The sequence below is a fragment of the Muscardinus avellanarius genome (genome assembly GCF_963383645.1).
Source record: "Muscardinus avellanarius genome assembly, chromosome: X".
In the NCBI taxonomy this organism is placed as follows: Eukaryota; Metazoa; Chordata; class Mammalia; order Rodentia; family Gliridae; genus Muscardinus; species Muscardinus avellanarius.
Window position 1 is genome coordinate 28,261,028 of NC_137792.1, and position 5,393 is coordinate 28,266,420.

At 34.1% G+C, this 5,393-nt stretch overlaps 1 pseudogene across 1 annotated transcript; it reads left to right on the forward strand.

The window, feature by feature from the left end:
* Nucleotides 1–4,636: 4,636 nt before the first annotated feature.
* Nucleotides 4,637–5,156, forward strand: LOC308278623 (ADP-ribosylation factor-like protein 5A; annotated as a pseudogene). The gene has a single exon. The product of its transcript is annotated as an ADP-ribosylation factor-like protein 5A (transcript).
* Nucleotides 5,157–5,393: the final 237 nt, after the last annotated feature.

A 5,393-nucleotide genomic window follows, 5' to 3' on the forward strand; every position in this document is an offset into this window, starting at 1 on the left:
ACAACTTTGACCACCAATTTAGCTGGATAAATACACCAAAAGTGTGAACCCTTAGGAAAAGATACCTACAGACTATCATTTTTCTGAGGCTGTGTGTTTCAGTCCTCCAGCTAAAAATGGTTATGATGACAAATATCATATAAAGGATTTCCTTTATCATGATCCTCTATATCATCTATCCCCCAATGAAGCTCTGACTGCAATACTCCAACAGCATAGTCCTGTCCTACTAGCTCATAAAAGAGTGGCCATTGCCCCATTTTCCTAATAACGGTTAGAGTCACTTCATCGGAGGGGAGATATGCGGCAGGGCAGAGAACCTGGGAATAGAAAGAGTTTTAAAAAAGGCTATCTGTATCATCTGTCTGCTACATTCTGAGGAATACTTGTGCAAACAAGGATAGGGTGAGGTGACAGATGGGTGAGCACCAAGAGATAAGAGCATACCAGCACACACAATAAAAATTCAAATAAAGGATCCAAATTGGGCAAAAGACTTTGTTACCAAGTCCCAAATAATAAATGAACAGATGGCTAACCACAATAAGTTTTAAAATCTCACCTTCCAAGAGCTTCAGTGGTTACTCTTTGGGGAACTCACACCCTGTGTTAGAGAGGTCTTTTTGTCCTTTTCCTTTCCTTGATTTAAAATTATAGGTAAAGTTTGAATTATGCCAGTTTATCAAATCTCCCAATTCAATAATTATAAATTTTCACCATATTCATATAAAAGTTCTCTATAAGAGACTTTCACAGAAACAGACACAGAATAATGGGTAGATTCAAATTTCTGGTCAATCTATTGTACAAAACAGATCTTAGAAAAACTACACAGAAACATCAAATACCTGCCCATACATATTCAAGTTCAGTTAATATTTACATTTTATGAATAGCAATTTAAAATTCACTCAAATTTAAAATGTAAAATCCAGCATCATCTTTCTGTTTCCAAAATAACAGAAAAAACTAACAGCTAGAGAGATGTGTAGTGCAGATCTGAAGTGTAATTCTGCTTTCAGTAATAAAGTAATTCATCTGTAAATGAAAAAGTATATATATTTTAACTTTGAAAGAAGACAGAATTACCTGCTTCATAAAAATATTATTGTTTGTAGTGAAGCCTGTCTGTGGGCACTGTTTGAGTGCATAATCAAGCCTTTTTCTTATGTTTTTCTAAGTCAATGACTAGAATTTCTTTTCAAACCCATCACCATAACTTTGAGTTCTTTTTATCACTGTATTCTAACCCAGTCTTTCTGCTCCTAGACAATATTGTTATAAAATGCAGCTCTGTTCAAACTCATATCCTTATCAATTATCAGACTAATCTAATCTTACCTTACATAAACACACACACACACACACACACACACACACACACACACACACACTTGCATTACAGACTTCAATGAATTTGTTCTTTATTTTATTTTATTTACTTTTTGTGGTACTGAGAATGAATTCCAGGGGGATTCTACCTCTGAGCTACACCCTCAGTCCTATTTTTTATTCTTTGTTTTGAAACAGGGTCTCACTAAGTTGCTGAGGCTGTTCGCAAACTGTGATCTTCCTGTCTCATCCTCCCAAATACTGGGATTACAAGCATGTGCCAACACACCCAGCTGATTGTCCTTTATTGTCTCATATATTTGTACACTATATTTTCTATTATTAAGACTTAATTCTGACCAGGTGATCCTGTCTCAATATTCTCCCCATCAATGCCAATATTATGATTAGTTTTATTAATATCCTATATTTTAGACAATCACATTTATTTTCTTGTTGTTTTCTACTGAAGAACTTCCTTGAAAATTCTAAAGAGATGAGTCACTAATGCCTTAAATATCAAGAAATTTATGCTGATATACTGCCATTTATTCAGATGCAAAAAAGTCAATATCATATGGAATGGATCAGTGTTGTTTAGTTTCCGATTTTTTCATTGAAACACCTTGTCCTTGGCACTCTGACATTAACCCTTACATGTTTCATGTTTAGTTCTTTTGAACAGAAAAAACAGAGCTGCCTTTCTACATTTTAGTTATGGAACCTTGCACTTCATAGAATATGTATCATCGTCTATAAAATGGCAATCGTATTGCCAAACTCAAATTTTGCTGAGAAATTAATGGTTAATTTATATAAATGACAAATGCTACAGGCCTCACAGAACTGACACCCATAATATACTTCTGAAAAGGGAGAAGAGAAGCAAGGTTTTAAAAAGGAAAAGGAGAAAGAAAGCAAGGAAAAAGATATTTTTGATGGTGTTTATCCACTGATAGCCTTCAACTTAATTTTAATTTTAGTTGTTGCTTAAAATGAAAATGTGTATTTGCAGAGTAGGGCCTACTAATCCTATCATTTGCAGCAACATGAACAGAAATGTAGAACGTTATGTTAAGTAAAATATGCCAGGCACAGAAAGACAAATATCGCAGATTTTCACTTATATGTATAAGCTAAAATAGTTAATTTAATTGACAGAGAGGATAGAATAGAACAAAATAGTAGTCAGAGAATCTAGGAAAAGAAGAAGGTAAGGATAGATCTAGATTTGATAACAAATATCAACAAACTGTTTTATAGAAGTAATAAATTCTAATGTAAGATAACACAGAAGAATAACTAAGAATGACTAGAGTTTACAAAAAATTGTAAAATACATTTTATAAAAAACTACAAGAAAGGAGTTTGAAATATCTCAACAAACAGAAAAATAATATTTAAAAAGACAAAAATACTATTAATAACCATGATATGATCATTATATAATGTATATAAGTGTCAAGTTCTTATACTGTACCCCCCAAATATGTAAAAGTATTCTGTGTCAATTTAAAAATTAAGAGTCACTGGTATATCCTTCTATTGTCAATAATAGCTACTTCTATCAGAATAGTTTCCTGGGAGAAATTCTGTGAGTTTTTCTATACTGTAATTACACACATTGTTATTAGTTCTCCTGCAGACATAAACAGAAAGAGTGTTTGATCTTATTTGGATTTTTAACAAAAATGAGACTTTCCAAAACAACCTGATCTAAAATTGAAGAACTGAAGGAATAGCAACTCTTGAAATCTAATATTTTATAAATAAGGAAATGTGTAATTTCTTAAGTAATCTTCTTTCACTTTTTTTTGTCCCAAAGCACAATACTTAACTTTTTAAAGCAGACTGCATCCTGCTAAATAAAGAAAAATAGTATGACTTGCCATGCCTATTAGTTGGATAAACACAATTTCTATTGCAACAAACTTGTTGAAAACAAGTACCACATAATTACCAAACATGGCTAAACAAGTTTATTAGGTTCATACTTATATTATTTTAAATAGGTATTTAGACTATGAAAAGAGATCATATTAGACTGTAGCAAATTTTCTCACTGTTAACTTTTCCTTTCATGATATGTATGTCACTGTATGCCTCTACTTTAAAGCAGTTATGTCCAAAAATTGGTAATATATTTTATAAGTACTTTAATATTCAATTGGAATATAGTGTCACATAGGATTAATAAAAAACTTTGGAAATTTGGCTGTTGAAACATGTAGTTTAATAAAAAGAAAGGAAATTATTTCTTTTATCTAAGCCTGTATGTAAGAATATTAAGATCATGGTCTTTAGAATGAAGCAGAAATGAGTAAGTATCTCAAAGCTACCATGTTTTTATCATGTAGCTATACAGAAGTTGCCTCAAACAATCTGTTTGCTCATCTCAAGTTTGGAATAAAAATATCTATTAACTCATACTTTTAAAGATTAAATGAAAAATGAATGACTGTACAAGTCTTAGTTTTCATCTATTTTTGCTTCTCTCTTCATAACTTGATAGTGATGTGGTAAACATGAATGTCTGTAAAATCTCAAGTAAGACATTAATTTTTAAAATTTAGCTCAATTTGTAGCTCACATGACCAAAGAGCTACCAAATTGAGTTGGAATATTTGATTGATAAATATTGTTAACTTCCCATCAGTTGTATCTCAAATAAAATATAGACCTCATAGAAAATATGAAAAAATGAATTTTCCCAGTGATAAGTCAGGGTCCCTTCCAGACTCTGCCCCATGAGCTATATCTTGCAAGAGGAGGGCAGCCTCATAAGTAAATCCCACTCCCGCCAGATGCATACCTTAAAAAGGGAGGTCCCTCCCTTCCTGCCTCCAGATGGACTGTGAGTCATCCCAGTACTGCTCAGACCCTATCCCCGGGAGAACCATACTATTAAAAGCTGATTCCACGTGTACTGGACCTCTCTCATGTTTTTATACTGTATATGGACTTGCATTTTACTTTACACCCAGGCACCAAGCAGAAGTACATTATTCAGCCTCCAAATGCTGGTATTACAAGTGTGCACCACCACACCCAGACTACTTTTGGTTTTAACATAAATTTTTATCACATTAGGAGCTGCAGCTGCCTGAGAGGCATTGAGGGAGGATGGTGGCCCATGAGGCTCATTGCAGAAAACTCAGCCTGGTTGTCCCTGAGCCAAAGGACTGCTGCTGCTGCAACAGCATGGGAGCAGCAGCAGCAGCCAAGGTGGAGGCCCCAGTGTGTCTCTCACCCCCTCTCTCCCCTTACTGCCTCCCAGTGGCTGGATGGTGTCTGCTGCCCAAGAATGGGCATTCTCTTCACCAGGATTTGGAAACTGCTCAATCACCAGGAGCACAAAGTTATCATTGTTGGGTTGGATAATGCAGGGAAAACTATCAATTTTCTATTAATGAAGTTGTACACACATCCCCTACTATAGGAAGTAATGTAGAAGAGATAGTGATTAAAAATACACGTTTCCTAAAGCGGGAGATTGGTGGCCAAGAATCTCTTCGTTCTTTCTGGAACACTTATACTAACAAGGAGTTTGGAATAGTTTTGGACACTACAGACAGAGAATTTTTGTAACTAAAGAAGAGCTCTACAAAATGTTAGCACATGAGGACCTAAGGAAAGCTGGATTGCTGATTTTTGCTAATAAATAAGATGTTAAAGAATGCATGACTGTATCAGAAATCTCCCAGTTTTTGAAGCTAATTTCTATTCAAGACAACCAGTGGCATATCAAGGCATGCTGTACTCTTATTGGCCAGGGATTATGCCAAGGACTTGAATGGATGATGTCACGATTTAAGATTAGATAATCTCTACTGACCTCTTCTCATAGACTTTGTATAAACGAAGTGCTGGACTTTACCTGAAAGATACACAAATTAATGGTTTAGATATATTTATAATAAACAGGCATTTTTTCTATAAGAAGAAAATTAAGAGCACTTATTTGAAAACAAATATGAAGTCTCACCTTCTCGATTCCTTTCTCATTAGTTATTTCCAAAGTTTGTTATTAAAGCTGTGATTGACATTTTTCTTGTAATTAC